Source organism: Lemur catta, chromosome 1 (assembly GCF_020740605.2).
Source record: "Lemur catta isolate mLemCat1 chromosome 1, mLemCat1.pri, whole genome shotgun sequence".
In the NCBI taxonomy this organism is placed as follows: Eukaryota; Metazoa; Chordata; class Mammalia; order Primates; family Lemuridae; genus Lemur; species Lemur catta.
In genome coordinates, this window is record NC_059128.1 from 123,177,118 (window position 1) to 123,194,394 (window position 17,277).

At 45.4% G+C, this 17,277-nt stretch overlaps 1 long non-coding RNA gene across 4 annotated transcripts in view; it reads right to left on the reverse strand.

The window, feature by feature from the left end:
• LOC123624769 overlaps positions 1–17,277 on the reverse strand; it is a 55,937-nt gene that overhangs the window by 15,627 nt on the left and 23,033 nt on the right. For all 4 annotated transcript variants that reach the window (XR_006730202.1, XR_006730206.1, XR_006730204.1 and 1 more), the window contains exon 2: positions 3,860–3,940. This is a non-coding gene — a long non-coding RNA (uncharacterized LOC123624769). The remainder of the gene's footprint in view (positions 1–3,859; positions 3,941–17,277) is intronic.

Below are 17,277 nucleotides of genomic sequence, written 5' to 3' on the forward strand. Positions count from 1 at the left end.
ACTGTAAGAGAAAGGTGCATTTAAGAAAGGTGACGGAGTTTAGTGCAAACCAGGAATAGCTGGCACAGGGGAGGCTGGGAGAAGGAAGAAAGTGCAGGCATGCATGGGCAGCACACGCTGAGCTTGTGTCACCAGCAGCTGGCCCTGGGGGCAGGAGGTGGCCAAGGTCAAGGGAAGACCTCAGAGCACTGCGGGGCAAAAGGAGGTGAGTTCCCTGTGGAGACAAGGGCAGGAAAGTTGTCACCAAGGGACTGCGTTTGCAATTGGCAGTGCAAGGAACAGGACTTTGGTAAAACTGGGAAGGGTGGCACAGAACGGAATCATGGGAGGAGAGTATGAGCCACAGAGGACGGGTGGGAAAGCGAGACGGGACAAGGGAGGGGAGGAGTCCGTGGCACAGCGAGTGAGAGCCTGAGGGACTGCTGTGACAGACAGGCTCTAGCAGGCTCAGCACAAAGCCCGGCCTGCAAAGACACGCAAATGTCTAAAGACAGAATGGTGTGTGTGTGTGTGTGTGTGTGTGTGTGTGAGAGAGAGAGAGAGAGAGAGAGAGAGAGAGAGAGAGAGAGAGAGAGAGAAAGAGAGAGAGAGAGAGAGAGGGAGACAGAGAGGAGAGAGGAGGAGGAGGAGGAGGAGAAGGAGGAGAAGACAAAAACATGGACGACTTCCATTGTTTCATTAAATTAACATCCTCTTGATAATCTCAAAATTATTTATCAGCTGACAAGGCAACTATTATTGTGCCTTAAAATCCTTGTACCTAAAATTTCCTTTCCAGATAAACTCGCTTAGCAGAGAGGCCGTGGAAAAGCCTGCGTGCCTCCCTCCTGCTCCGGTCTCCTGGGAAGGGAAGCCCCAAACCCGCACTTCCCCTCGGGACACCGGCTCAAACACGCATCAGGTCAGCGGCATCGCTAGAGGCAGGCTCTCCCTGCAGCCAGACCCGCACCTGTGCGCGCCGCGGCCCCACTGCGCAGCGCCCTTGCCCGGCCCGCGGGGTCCGCGTGTTCCAGCAGAGGCGGCCTCCGGCCTGCGCAGGCACCTGAGGGCCACCTTCACCGCACTCAGGGACGCGCCTTTGCCTCCTTGTGACTTGCCACACACACTTCCTCCCAGACCTGCCTGGGGAAGCCTCGGTGGCCGCAGCCAGCGGCTCACGCCCTTCCTGCCCCTGTTTCCTGGGTGGGGCCGGTGCACACGCCAGTGCGAAGGCCCGGCAGGGACACGGGGCTGGGCCTGGGCTTGCGCGTCATGGGTAGGCATCAGGGAGGAATCCTCCGTGCCGTCGCGCCAGACTCAGCCTGTGGTCACCGCAGTCCCCGCCCCACAGCCCTCCTCCCCCTGCGGAGGGAGCAGCCCGGCGGGCGCACCCCAGACCCATGGCCAGGGCCGACGGGGATGGAGGGACTGGTCCCTCCGCAAGGAACTTCCGGTTTAATCAGAGAGGTGCTTTGCTACCTCCTTAAGTAACTGTTTATCGAGCACCTTCCACGTACCCGACGGCTCTCCCGATGCCTGGTGTAAAGCAGCAAACGAAACAGAGAGGTCCTTTCCATCCCACCCCCCCCCCCCCAGCTCACATTCTAGAGATCAGTGAGGAGAGAACTTTGCTGCACGTAAGTTGTAAAAGGAACCAAACCAGTGACACAAGAGGAGGACAAGTGATGTGGCACTTAGGAGGAAGGAGAAAATACTTCTTCCTAGAATGACAGAGCCTTCATAAAGAAAGAGGGGTAGAAAAATTTTGTAAAATCTCAAATATGCCTTTATAGGTCCAAGTACCTGTTATGCACAGTGATGGTCAGAGGATATTCAAAATTCTCAAAAAACACTGTGCTCTGCCTCACGTTCAGTGGCTGTTCTCATGTGGTTCCCACAGAATGGTTAACAGGGACACATGGCCATGGGGACAGACACTGGAGGTCCCAGGGCAGCCGAGCAGTGGAGCTCGAGGTCGTGTGAAGACTCTCCTACCGTCAGGCTTACCGTGGACTCCGGGCAGTGTCCCCCTCCCAACCTGGCAAAACGCACACACGTGCTTCAGACATGGGTGCTTCAGACATGCGTTGTCGCCTTTTCTCCCTCGGGCTGTCACTGACCCTGACTCACTGACAGCCAAGCACAGCCCCCCTCTGCCTGTGCCAGGCTGTACTCCCCACGCACTTGGGGCTCCTTCCGCCCAAAGAACCCTCTGTGCACCCACAGATGCACAGCAAGTGCACAAGATCATCCCCCACCCCCCACGGCCCCCCACGAGCAAGCTAGTTAGGGAATCTGCTTAAGAATGAAGGTTTAAATAAAGTCACCCCAAAGCTTGACAAAGGCACCACAAATTACAAGTATAATAAATGAGTTGAACGTCTCTGGGTCATTTTTAAAATGTGTGAAAATAAAAACCAAAAACTTTTGCTTCTGGACCAGGTGTGGTGGCTCACATCTGTAATCCCAGCACTTTGGGAGGCCAAGGCAGGAGGATTGCTCAGGGCCAGGACCAGCCTGGGCAACACAGCAAGACCCTATCTCTACAAAATATTTTTTTAAAATAAAATTAGCCAGGCTTGGGGGCACATGCCTGTAGTCCCAGCTACTGGGAAGGCTGGGGCAGGAGGATTGCTTGAGCCCAGGAGTTGGAGGTTGCAGTGAGCTACAGTGATGCCACTGCACTCCAGCCTGGGCAACAGAAGGAGAGCTTGTCTCTTAAAAAAAATAAATAAATAATAAAACAAACAAACAAACAAAACCTTTGTTTCCTTCGGGCCATCAATTGAGATATTATAGAAGTAGGATTCCTTTTGGTTAAAATGGACCTAGAAAGATTTAGTTTGGCCTCTTTCCAATCCAGGGAGACCCCTCCACTGCAGCATCCTGGTCAGACAGGCATGAAATTCCTATAGAAATATCTCCATCAATGGAGAGCTTCCTCCAAGCTGGGCAACCTGCTCATTAGACACTCAGATGTTTAAAAAACTCTCCTTATGCTGGATTCAAATCTGTTTCACTGTGTCCTCAACTCACTGGCCCTAGGACCAATTTGCCTAAGAAAGTAGATCAATATGAATTTAAATATGGTTTCTTTGTAACTATATATCCAATCATTAGGCAAAGCAACTTGAAGACAGAAAAAAATAAGTTGATACTTGGAGAAAGGAAGAGCAGGAATGAAATTCAAGAACAAAATGTCATGAACAGATTTTAGAAAGGCAATCTTTGGGTCACAATAGGTAGCTTATGGTGAGTCTGAACTTTTGGTTGAGAGTTTTGGGAACCAGAGGAGCTGACTGTACACAGGTAAGGGATTCTGGCCAGGAGAGGACAAGCAGCTGCAGGACCAGGTGGTCAGCAGAGGAGAATGCTTCCGGGGATAAAGAAGGACTGGTCTTGTCAAGTTGAGCCATCACTTATCCCTGGGCTTAAATGGGCTGGGCCTGGGGGAAGGGGTGCAGGTGGCTGGTTATTAAGTTTTGTCCACCATCTATGTGATTAAAATGAGTCCGAACGCTTTAGCTGCCTTATTATAGCTTATGTCTTGGAAGTGCTCACATACTCTCTATAAATGTGAAGATGTCATGCACAACAAGCAGAGAAATCAGGCCCAGGAACACAGTGCAAGAAAGGGAGTCAACTGCTAAGACAGGTAACACCTTCATCCTCAGGTACACACCTACCTGAAAAGCTTAATTAAGAAAAATATGTTAAGTTTTTACTAAAAAAAAATCCATCTCACATGTAACTAAATCAGAATAGTACCATTTTTTTAAAGAGTAAATATCTAAAACTCTTGGGTTTTTGTTTGTTTGCTGCTATTGCAACTGACCTCCATGCGGTATTACTAACACATTCTGAAATCATCAATATTTACCTTTTATTCTGTTAGTCGAAACTCAAAAGAGAATTCACCATGTCTTCATGGGAAACAACTGATCTCCAATATAGGTAGAATCTAGGGGAAAAAAGAGTTTTTAAAAGTTATAGGATGTAATTTCCAAAGCTGAGCAATATATACATATGTGAGATGGAATGAATTAGTTTACACGTAACCTGTGAAAATACTGGACAACCTTCTACTTTATCAATATTCCTCATATGACCTAGAAGAGTAGAACTTGGAATCAACATAGTTCCTATAATTCTCTAGTTTTTTTTTTTACTTGGTTATTTATTTTTTTACTTTTTTTTAGGAGACGGGGTCTGGCTCTGTCTCCCAGGCTGAGTGCAGTGGGGGATCACTGCAGCCTTGAACTCCTGGCCCTGTGCCAGCTTCTACCTGGTCATTTAAATCATGATTCAAGTTGCCTTAATTGAATCCACTTTAGCCCAGCCTTGCCATTACCTGCTGCAAACAGCCAAGTCACCCCCGGTTTCAGCAGTGCACCTTTCCCTCTCTTGCCCAATAACCACTCCATACCGCGGCAAGCCACATGAAACTAGTGGTGCAAACAGTTCACTGACATGTGCAAAGGCAGCAGTGACATCCACCAACCAAAGGAGATATCACCAAGTAAGAAGGGGAAAGTGACAATTACACTTCCTTTATCTGGGTAGGAGGTAGCAAAGCTAATTATAATGGCTGAACAAACTATTTTTCCCTAAGGGTACACTGAAAATTTCTAAGATCCTGAATAAAAATGAAAAGTGCTGTAGTTTTTAACAACGCAGCATTAACTAGTTCAGTCTGCAGATGCTCTATGGCTGTGATCTCAGCTAAGCCCCCACTGTCTCCCCTCGGGGATGAGTGATGGCTTTGTTCTCCCGATGAGACCCCTGCTCTGGCCAGTGCCATGACAGAAGGCAAAGGTCACTCCCAGGTGATCAAATGCCAGGTGTCGCATGGCAGGGGCAGCCACACATCTGAAGATGCCATTCAGAACAACACCTGGATTTCTGCCCTGTTCCTGGCCTCCTTTGTCATTTAACACCAGACTCTGCCAGAACCTCTATTTGCCCTGCTTGGCAGCTGCAAAAGTGAACGTTCTTGCAATTTTCCTTTGTTCTTCCTCTTGCTTCACTTAGCTGGGCGTTTTGCCTTAGTTTTCTTCCTGTTTGTAGCAGTGACAAAAGGCATTTATGAACTAAAATGCACACAACTGTGCTACATGTGCGAGACACTCTTAAAAAAAATGTCTGCCTACAAAGATGTCTAGGGTGACATGGCCAAAAAAAACCCCAAAAGCTTTCAAGTATGGAGACGCTCTGTTGCCCGGTGGTCAGGATATATTTAAGTATGTTAAAACACATTTCCTCAATGGCCCATCAGCCATTAAAAAAGATAAATGTGTAACAGAGAAAGATACTAAGATTGCAATATATATGCAAACACTCATGAGATCACACTAGTGAAAAAGAGCAGAATTTGAAATTGCACCAACGTGCTGATTACAACTTTACCAAAAGCATCGTTACATACGGCTGAAGCTACATGAAGCTACTGAAATTATACAACACAAACATATAGTGCAAATAAACTAAAGAGGGAGTTGGTCAATGTCTGCTAAATTCTCAGAATCTGGAAAAACAGAATGATGTAGCTCTTGCCAGGCTTAAAGATACCCAATGCTTTAGAATCACAGAATGTTATGGCTAGAATGGACATTAGCTCAACCTTTCCGTTTCACAGATAAGTCAATTTATGCCAAAAGGAAGTGATTGCTCTGGGATCATCCAACTATTTGCTGGCAGAACTGAGACCATTTCTTTTTCATAGTGCACACTGCAGTACGTTCACACAAATAAATCAGGGGTCCATACTATCTGACCATTCATTATCCAAATCCCCCAGGGAAGCACACCTTTAAAACACTGAACTGTCTCCTAATACCAACCATTTTATCACTGGAGTCCCTACTCAAAAAATCCATCCTTGTTCAAAGCCAGTGTCTACGCCTGACTCTGTCTGTGAGTGGCTTGTACCTCTCCCAAAATCATGTACTTCTACCACAAGGCAAAACTGCAAATCTTGCCCCCAAATACAAAATTTTATGAAGTTAATCAAAATGACATTAGAGATTTTACTCAATAACAGGTAAAACAACGGCAAGTGGGGACTGAGGATTTGATTAGGAAACTATCATTTAAAACAAATGTTAAAAGTTGGTGACAAGATAGGGATTTCAAAAGTGATTTTTTAGTATTAAAGAATCTAAAAGGAAATCAAAGGAAAATGACCAAGACCTGGAATATTTTTTAAACACTTAAACACTGGTTATCTTTATGATGTGATATAAATGTCAAATGTGGTATTAAAATTAGTACAATGTAAAATTATCTAATTTCATCCAAAAATGTTACTCTTCCCAAAACAATCAACACTTGATTTTTATATTGTTCATTCTACGAGCCAGCCATGGTCATCACAATTATCTAAATTTTGCTAAATATAATCTAAGACAGACTCATTTTCATAATTTTTAGTTTATTTTTTTCAAGATAAAGTCTCAAAGCTTTTTTTCCCCATTATATTAATATTATGCAATTTTGGTCCCCATTTAGGTGGATTCACTTTAAATGGCCTTTTTCTGCTTCTAATTATCCTCGGATAACAAGGACCTGCTGTAGAATCTTCAGAAAGAATTTCTTAAAGTATAAATCAGTAATGTAGGGGGTATTTATATCATTTCGAGCCAAGCATACATTTTAGAAACAGGAACTTCAGATCCAAAATATGCAATACCAGGGACACCACGTCTGCATTTGTCCCCCTGTTATCAAAAATCATGCACTTTATATTTTAGTTTATACGAAATAAAAACAAAGGTTACAAAATCACAAGTGACTGTATTTGTCTCAATCCTTTTAAAAAATGTAAAAGTATAATAATGTATTTATCACCCTGAATTACATAATTAAGTTTCCAGGTTTAACATCCTATTTTACATGGACCATGGGAAAACCTTCCTATGATTGTTTAATAGTTAATGATCTGCATATTGTGATTAGTTCCATCATGCAATTATCTGTCGTTCTGTACTTCACCTGAGAACAATGAAGTTGGCTGACTTTTCCTATGTTCAAAATGTTTATCATATGAAAATAGTTAATATCCACGGCTGTCTCATGTCCATTTATATAAGGAAAGCTAGTCTAGTATCATAAAAATATGAGGCTTCATTTTAGAAGCATCAATTATTCAGTAGAACATTTTCTTCTAGAAGAATAAGAAGAGTAAAAGAATATTTTTTCCATTGAATAAAACCGCAATGTTCTAGGGTAGAAAGGTATTTTTTCTTTTACTTTTCAATCTGTAACAGCGTTAGGAGTCTAAGTGATCAATGATGAACCATTTTAAAGTATGTGAGCTAATAAATAACTTTTAGAGGTTTATTTATTGGAGACTTTCCAGTTTCTGTGCCCAAAATAATAAATAATGTATGATTCAGTGTGTTTATTAATCCTGTCTCTGAGGTCAAGACCAAGATTATTGACTCAGTCTTTCTGCCAAATTTGCTTATCTCTCAAATAAGTGTGAATTTACAGCTCAGGATTACGACATGACTAATAGTTCCTTCCAGATTTCCAGGACAACAGAGGCCCCAGCTAGCCCTGGTCACCAGAGGCTGAATAGCAAAGATTATGGAATACCTGCTACACCCTGGTGTAGGTAGACACTTGAATTACCTCACTGCTGTTGTCTAAGAACAAGAAGAAAAATAAGCTCAGAATCACCCTTTCAAATACTTGAGACTCACGCTACGTAGAGCAGAGGAGCTACTCTGCCCTTGTCCCCTTCCTGGAATGAAATTCATAAGCATCAGGAAGGGGTTGGCCAGGAACCAACTGGAACGTGAGGACGGCTACCATCCACCCCGGTGAAGAACCTCAGCTCATTTACAAACAGGAGCTTTCCATGCCACAAAACGTCATCACCATAGGAAACTCGTGAATTTGACTCAGCATTTTTGACAAACTGACACAACATTAAAACTGTCTTTAAAAGGAAATACATCACTAGACCGGCTATCAACCATAAGAGATGACGTGATCACTGTATAAAGCAGAGAACATTCCACCCAGGTATGAGCAGGTGGGCTCAGGAATCCAAGAGATTCAGCTACTTCCTAATTCGGGGGAGTTTTGTAACCAAATCTCTTTACATTTCTGTAAAATGGGTATAGAAACAAACTCATAAGAGTCTAAAAAGCCTTAAGTGAGATAATCGGTGTCAGGCATGCAGCACAGTGTTTGGCACACACAAGGTGTTCAGGTTTCTATTATTATTATTTTTCCTGTATCACACAGAATAGGATAACTTTCTACTTTTTCTGAACCTTGAGGGGGCTACGTTAGATGATTGCTTTAATTAGAGCTGATCCTTTCCACCCAAAACTGTGACTAGGAATTTATTTATATTACTGCGAATATATAGAAAAAGTAATACTTCAGAATGCAGCAGTCCAAAATTCTCTTTTCTAACAACTACTCCAGAATAGATACGACCCCCATGGTTTTTGTTTAATGATCACTAACACTGATGTAGCCCTTATGAAGTGCCCTGCACTTTAAGCGTTTTCTACAGGGTGACTCCTTTAATCCCCATCATAATCCTATGAGGTGAGAACTGTCCTTGTTCCCATTTTCCAGATCAGGAAACTGAGACCCAGAACACTTAAGCAACTTGTGCAGGTGTCAGAGCCAAGTTAGGATTCCAATCGGTCAGGGCGGCCCCAGAGTCCGTATCCTCAAGCAGGACAGTAAAGGACCTCTGTTCCATGTATTTATTTGGGGGCTGGGAGAGCCAAGGAAAGGCAGGGCGGGAAGAGGAAGGAGATTCTCTCCCTGTGCCTCAACACACACATGTATACATAGCAAAGATTTCAGTTGAGAAGACATCACCAAACACATTCTCACTGGCTGCTTCTTCAAATAAAAATTTTAAGTTTCTTACTGAAAGGGCAGTATCCTCCTACAGAAACCTGGAGAAGCAGGAGAGGTCTGAGCACCTGGCAGAACTCGAGTCATGCAGGAGCGTGGAAGGGCAAGGCTGGCAGGGCTGTCCCTGGAGGGCAGGGCAGATGCCAGGTCCGCTGCACTCAGAGCCGAGCTGCTGTGTTCACCACAACTGCACGTGCACCAGACGCCCACGAATGCCAGCACTCACCCCTTGCCTAGAAACCGTCCCCAAAGCATTGTTCTTGAATATTAATGCCTTCTTCAAATATGAGAAAAGCCAGGACGCCAGTAGCTGTTACTGAAATAAGCGTGGAAATACATGTGCTTGGCCTATAAAAGTTCATTAGCAACATGAACCAAATCTTCATTCATCATTGAATCATGTTCCCCATTTAAGAGGCAAGCATAAGAGATGGAATGTTTTGCCCTAAGCCACACGTAACTGAGATGGATGGATGGAGAGAGAGGGAGAAGGGGAAAGAGAGAGAGAGAGAGAGGTGAAATTGGAATTCCAGCTTTCTAGGTCTGTGATGGGCTGAGCAGTCCCATGAGGCCCCGCAGGGACACAGCATCCGTCCTGTGCCACCCCAGACAGACCCCGCCCCAGACTCACGCTGGACTGGCAAAGATAGAAACAAAGAGGGGAATAAAAAATTAATATGCTGTTGTTAGCACAGTAGTATCAGCAGTATTTCCCCAAATACAATTTAATGCTCTCTTAATATAACCAAAGGGGAAAAGGAAAACTGAAGAAGAATTTGGAAACGGGGGTGGGGTGGGGGGGAGCTCCAGATGAGAGGCTGATGCGCTGTGACCCATTTGGACTAAACAGCTGCAGAGACAGAAGCATATGGAACCGGGTGTTTCGCAGAAGCTGTGGATCCCGGAAGAAACGTGGCTGAAGGGAGAGAGGCTGCTATCTCTCCATGCCCCACATGGTGCAAGGTACTTCTGACGGCAGAGATTAGGGAACTCTAGTCAACTGGGGTTCCAGGACATAGAGCAGTGGTCGCCAACATTTTTGGCATCGGGGACTGGTTTTAGGGAAGACTATTTTTCCATGGACGGGGAGGCAGGGCTCAGGCAGTCATGTGAGCCACGGGGAGCGGCTGTAAACACAGATGAAGCTTTGCTTGCTCACCTGCCTCTCACCTCCTGCTGTGCTGTCCCTGGGTTCCTGAGTCCCCTGGAGGGGTGTGGAGGGTGGGGCAGAGCTCTGAGGCCTGGTCCCTAACAGGCCACCGCCTGGTACCGGTCTATGGCCTGGGGGTTGGGAACTGCAGGTTTAGAGAGCAATTTCTGGTAGAGGTCAGGAGAGGCCCTGGGTCCGCAGCAATGAAGACAGACCAGGAGCGCAGACCTGCAAACACGAGGGCTTCAGCAGCCAGAAACAGAAGCAAACCCCAAAGTACTTGCTGCTTATTTAAAATACTAATTGGTAGTTTGGGGGATTGACTGACCTTGATGTCTCCTGTGAGCAAATCCTGCTGCATGAACCTTCTCGCTCCAAAAAAAAAAAAAAAAAGACAAATTTTGAGGCAAAATAAATTGTCTTTTGCCTTTTTTGTATCTAAAAAGAAGTCTAGGTACTAGATATAGACAATGAGAAAAACACTCTTATAAAGTCAAAGCTGTTTTCTTCAAGTGTCGTTTCAAAATCTAGACAGAAAAACGACAGGCAGCAGGCGACAGTGCGGTGCAGCTCTGCAACTACGCGGCCGCACCTGTTTCCAGCAGACGGAGACGCTGGCTGCGCAAAGCACCCGCATCAGATGACACTGTGAAACTGCGTCTCCCAACGTGCGCAAAAGACAACTCTGAACAACTGGGCGACAGGCTGGCTCACAACCAGTAGTGGAATAAAAGGATGGATTTTAATAACTGAACAACTGCGGTGCAGTCGCTTTATTTTTAATGACAGCTCAGGACACGGCGAGGCCAACCTGACTAGCAAAGCTCTTTTCCAGCAAGATTTGCTGGACTCTGGCGACCAGCACCGGCGGGCGCGGTGCACAGGCCGGGAGGCCAGACGGCCGCGTGTCCGAGCAGGGCTGCGCGAGGCCGGCGCAGGTCCAGGGCTCGGGCGACCGAAGACGCCGGTGATTCCCCGGCCTTGAGCGAGGTCAACCACACAACTTCCTCGGGGCATTTATGGGCTGGGAAAATGGCCGTGAAGAAAACCAAACAGACTGAACAGTGGTTTGGATTCTAAACCCTCCCTCTCGACAAATTTGTAAGGAGCTAGAAAGTGATTTTAAAAGCCTACTCTCGTTCATGGGCCGGGGCTTACCAGGGAAAGGAGGTTTCCAAACTCAGGGCAGAATTGCTATTTTTCTTCTAAAAGTAAAAAAATGATACACTACAGAGTAAAAACGTAGATGAAGTAAATGATTTCACCTAAACTAAAGATGGGCTCAAAACGTAGGCGTCTCTAGCAGAGCTTCGCCAGGACCGAGCGTGCCCCAGGGACCCGGCAGAACAGTCACCGCTCTGCGCGGGACACAACCGCTGAGACGCAGCGCCAGCCTGAGAGCTGCATGAAGAAGGTGCTCGTGGGACGGTGGAGACGCGACCTGCGTTCATGCGTGTCGGAAACGCACGGCAAGTAGAGGTCATCATTAGCCCTGCTCTTCCCCGACAAACTGGTGGGTACTTCCCTGCAAACACTCCGACGGACCAGGTGATCTAAGTACACCCTCCCGACAAAAAGATGCACTTCCAAAATCGTTTCCCCACAGGAGCCTGAAAATGTCACAGGAAGAAATCTGGGTGTCCCCCTAAGGGAATCCCCTCCCTTAGCTTCCAAAGCGGTGACGAAATTCTTCCTGTGAGCCAGGACTGGCGCTTTCTCCCCCCTGCCCCTCACCTGCCAGCTCCAGTGCATTCTTCCTGGCTATTCGGGTACTTAAAAAAAAAAAAGTTTGAGAAGCACTTCCCTTAGCCCGGAACTGGCCTGATCATTATCAGGAGGAGGCAGCACACAAGGTGCCGCATGGGTGGGCTGGCCTCGCCCCCACCCGCCAGCCCTGCAGGGCTGCGGTGTGCGCATGCGCAAGGACCACACCGCCTGCAACAGCGGCACGCGTGGTTTCTGTCCGCCTTATACTCGTTTTCATTTGGAAATTCTTCCTCCCACGGCCATGTTCCCTCCAGCACTCACTGCAGGGATGGGCTTGCGTGGTACCCACTCCTCTGCCACAGCAGTGGGCGCCGGCCCCAGGCAGAGATTCCTTCAAAGGGACTCCACTTAGTCGCACTAGAAGAAAGAGGGTCTCTCGTCTTCCCCTTGGGGTTGAAGCCCAAGAGCCTCCAGCAGCCATCTCTCCAGCCCATCCAGCACCAGAGAATGAGGCAAAGCCCAAAGGGCACTAGAGCTTCATCCGAAGCCAGTTTTATCCTTGGATTTTCCTACTATCTGAATCAACAAATTCCATGTTTTGCTTAAGCTACTTGGGGAGGGTAGAGAGATGTATAACACCCAAGTTTCCTCCAGAAACTAAGTGCTTTTTTAAAAAAATAGGAAAATAAAAAAATTTGTATCTAATACCATTGCCTATTAAAACAAGAGTCCTCATTTTTACAGGAAATAATTCATCACAAATACATTCATAAAATAGTTACACGTGTTGCAGAAAATTATTCCAACTTAATACTTGAAATCTTGCAAGTAAATGGTTTAATTATAAGGCTACAAGTTATCTTTTGTGGCTGGACTTCCAATAAATTTGGAAGATCAAGTAAAATATTTTTAACAAATTATCTCATGTCAGATAGGATATGGTCGCAGGTTAAAAAAAATAAAGAGCCCTAAAAATGTGTCACAATGCACTGCCCCATGATAAAACCTCATAAAGGACAGAGTAGGTGCCACTTTTTAAACAAATATTCCATCATGATTAAAAAACTAATGCAAGGGAAAAAGAAAATCCCACACCCAGCGGTATGACTGGAAGTCGTCCTGTGGCATTTACATGTCCTATCAGATCCGAGCTGGAAACCATTAACACTGACCTCCCGGCTGGAGTCTGCGTGAGATGACAACTCCGGAGAGCACCCCGCAGCCGTGTGGCAGGCTGTGCTCCTGCGCTCACTCAGATACCCCGACACTGAGCGAAGCAGTGGCTGACATCAGGACGCTGGCTCAGACCACATGTCACGGAGGTTTCTCAGACCGTGGTGGGAAGTATCAGTAAAGTTATTCCATTTCATAAGAAAGGCAAGGTTCTGTGTACTTGGGCAACCTTAACAGCCATCTGTTCAAAACGTATGACGGAGACCCTGAAAACGATCCCTAAACAAACAGCTCGTAGACCTTTGACCTTTGATGAATTCGAAGCATCTCTGGACTAATCTGCTCACCAGACAGGACCCGTCCTCGTGGAGCTGTCCCCTGAGCTGCCCGGTTCCTGGTCCACACCCCCACACTGGCCCATCGCGGACACCTTGCTTTCTTGTGCATTTGCCTCCTGTGGTCAACTCCGAGCTCTGGCAGAAGAGGAATGGGGGACTCACTGATATCGGTACCTGGCGCAGATTCTAACAGAATGTGACAGACTGCCTCACAAATAAACATTCGTTAAATGAATCAATCTTATTTCTTTTCACTTTGCTGTAAGAAAAGAACCCACCTTGGATCTTAGGATCCTAATCAAGAATAGTTCAAAACTGTGAAGAGGCCGAGTATAGGCTAAGGTGTGATGTGAAGGAATCTATAGGCACCTATTTTTAATACAGGAGAAAGAGGGAGCTTGGTTTTTGTATGATAAAAACAGAACAAAAAAAGTTCTGAGACAGATTCAGGGTAGTTCCTCCATTTTTATGTTTTTCTGTTGGTATTTTAAAGTATCTCTGGGATAAGTTGTTTAACTGGACTTAGGGTAAGTTGGGCCGCCACAGGGTCAGAGACCAGAGGCTGAGCACTTGGTGCACGTCCCCTTCCCAGGCTGTCCCTACTGCAAAGGCACCGCCAGGCCTTTTGTCATCTCTGCCATCTGGTGCCAGAAACCTCCCCCTAGAACATTGTATCTTCCACCCAAGTGCGCTCGGCTCCCCACTCATGCTCGGTGCATCAGTGACAAGTGAAGCAGAGAGGGAGGAGGACAGAACACAGGCCCCTGTCAGCCAGTGCTCCGACTATGCCGCAGCAGCCTGGGCTCTGAACAAAGGGCCCAGCATGGGGGCGTGGACACGTGGAAGCAGCAGGTGACCTCTGCTAAGGGAAGGGTCCACACACCAGTGGCCTCCCAGGGCCAGAAGGAAGCATCATCCATCTACAGGGAAGCCCAGGACTCACCCGTGGGGAGGGTGCCCTGCAGTGTGGGCTGTTCCCAATCCCGTCGGGGACTCCGCAGTGGCCCTGGGAAACCAGCCCGGGAAGGTGCCCTGTGGGCAAAGTTCTCTGCTGAGGTAACTGCCAGGTGGGTCCTTGAACTGCCTGTTGATTAACGTCCAAGTTCACTGGTACTTCCTGCGCCCTCAGGTGAGGCTCCCCTGCCTACAACCCTCAAACTGCTACCTCTCTTCTCTCAGCCACATCGTGTCCTCCCGTTAAGTTTTCCAAGTTTGTAGCACTCACGCGGGTTCCTAAATCCATAGCATTTTCTGTGTGTGTGTGTGTGTGTGTGTGTGTGTGTGTTCTCCCAGTAACCGAGCAGGCACCAAAATATGACATGAAATGTGTTGCTCTACAATACTTTTGAAATGTCCATACCAGGCCTCTCTCACCAGCAGGAATTACTTTTCCTTTCTCATGCTCTTTAATTTTTTCTTTTTACTCTCCCAAAGCATCTAACATAGGTCCCCGTGCAAAGTAGGTCTTCATTATTTGTTCACCAAATTCCGTTTAAAATTTAATTTCTCGGGTTATTGATCATTTTCCCCAAATTGTTCATTTCATTCACAACCAAGATAATCACTGACTGGTGAAACTGACGGCCACATGTGACCATGTGCTGGCCATTCGGGTGCCTGTTAATTTCACTGCCCCTTGGATTCTTCCCTCCATCCCCAAAGATAACCCAGAGTGACTCAAGACCTAACCTCTGAAACCAAAAGACATGCACAGATGACATGCACTCCAGAGTCCTGAGGGGTAGAGCAAGGGTGGACTACTTTAACTTTTAATATTAATACATTTAAAGGGGCAATTAAAAAACTGACCCCTCACTTATGCACTAGATTGAGATACTTGCAATGAATCTGTTTAAACCATGTACATTTGGTACCAATTTTTAAAATAAGGTATTAATAACTTTTGAAGTGTAAATAGACTAAGAATTCGAGCTTCACAATTATATTTTTGAATATGTATAATGTAATAAACCTTGAAGTGTCAGAAGTTCTTTATCTCTGGATATTGGTAATTAAAGGAAAGATTTAGGGGACCATTTCCTCCTTCAATTTGCAACTTTCCCAAAGAGATTTTTGGTAACATAGGCTGCATAAATATTCATAGTCAAAGGGAAAAGATATGTATGGTTGGCTGAATAACAGACCCCAAAAAGATACCCATATTCTAATCCCTGGGAACCTGTGGATGTTATCTCATATCGCAGACTTTGCAGATGTGAAAGAGCTAAAAATTTTGAGATAAGGAAATTTTCCTGAATTATCTGGATGGGCTCGCTTTAGTCCCTGGTGTCCCTATAGAAAAAAGGCAGAGGGAGATAGCTGCAGACTCTCCTCACTATTCTATTGGTTTAAACATTTTCAAAATTTAAAAAGTGGCAAGAAAAAATCCAACAAAAGAAAAATTTAAATGTCTCCAAATTTCATGCCATTAATTTTGCATTTAAACTAAATTCTGCTAATTCCTACAACTGCTTGTTTGAAGGTATGTGTGGTTGGTAGTAGTGACAATAGTGGCAGCAATAGCAGCAGTAGGAGAATTACCAAAGAAACAGCACTTTACAGATCAGTGCTGTTAAATAATAATTAAATGGATTATAATCAGTTTAAAATAACGTGGCATGTTTACAGATCATAATAGCTAAAGCTATCTTTAAAGCAGTAAGCACATGCCAGGCACTGTGTCTAGTACTTTTCATAAATTATTTCACTTATTCTCATAACCCTTATGACATAGGTCACTTTTATCATCCTCATTTTATGGATGAGAAAATGAAGGCTTAAAATAGTCACACAGCTAGGAAATATCAGAGCTGTGATTTAAACTCAGGTAGTCTGGCCTATTAAAATGATGGTAAAAATAACTTTAGAAAAATGTGTAAACTTACACTAGTGAAGAGAAAAATCAGTCACCAGAAAACAAAAGATTTTGACACATTACTGGAAGGTGAATATAATCACAAAACACGCAACTATAAAAGAAGAATAGTGCAGAATGCTATGAAAAATATACAATGTGAAAACAAAAAAGAGCTAATGGAATTTTAAAAGATGATCACCCAATAAAACCTTCAGTAGAAGAGTAAAAAGATAAAGTTAAAGAAGTCTCTCAGAACACAGAGCAAAAGAATAATGACATGAAAAATCAAAGAAAAGATAAAAGGCTAGAGGCTAATCCAGGAAGACTAACGTTTGACTAACAGAAGTTCTAGAAACCATAGAAAAGTGGGGGAAAAATAGGAGGAAATTATCAAAGAAATAATACAGGTTGAGTATCCCTTATTGGAAATGCTTGGGATGAGAAGTATTTCAGATTTCAGATTTTTTTTGGATTTTGGAATAACTGCATCATACTTCCTGGTTGAGCATCCCTAATCTGAAAATCCAAAATCGGAAGTGCTCTAATGATAATTTCCTTTGAGTATCACATCACCACTCAAAAAGTTTCAGATCTTGGAGCATTTCTGATTTCAGATTAAGGATGTTCAATCTGTATGAGAAAACTTCCCAGCACTAAAGAGACAAGTGAGTTGCTAGACTTAAAGACTGTGCTGGGTACCAGTGTGTTCCCTCCCAGCTGCAAAGCCAGCCTTCCTCGCCCTCCTCTGTGATACTGGAGCTGGGCTTGGTAAATGTCTCTCCTTTGCCAGCTGATATAGGATTAGGCTTTGTTGGGTGAGGGTACCAGGGTACTTCAGGGGTTGTGCAAAAGGATGGGCTTCTCTCCTACAGGGTGTGCTCTTGCCAGCCTTCTGCAGCACTCAGCAGCATGTGCAATTCCCAGGGCATCCACCCCAGCCAGTTTTGGCAGTACCCTTGCAGGTGGTTTCCAGCAGGTCTGGCAGACACCCCAGCAGGTGGCTTCCCCGGAAAAACTCAGCACAGCCAACCTGTGAGCAGGCCTCCAGCCAGTTCCCCCAGTACCTAGCAGGCTTCTCAGCAAGTCCTGCAGGTGCCAGCAGGTGGGGGCTTCCTCGTGGTTTCATCAGCACCTCAGCAGGAGGTATCCTATAGGGGCCTGCGTGCAGCACCTGGCCCTTTGCTGCC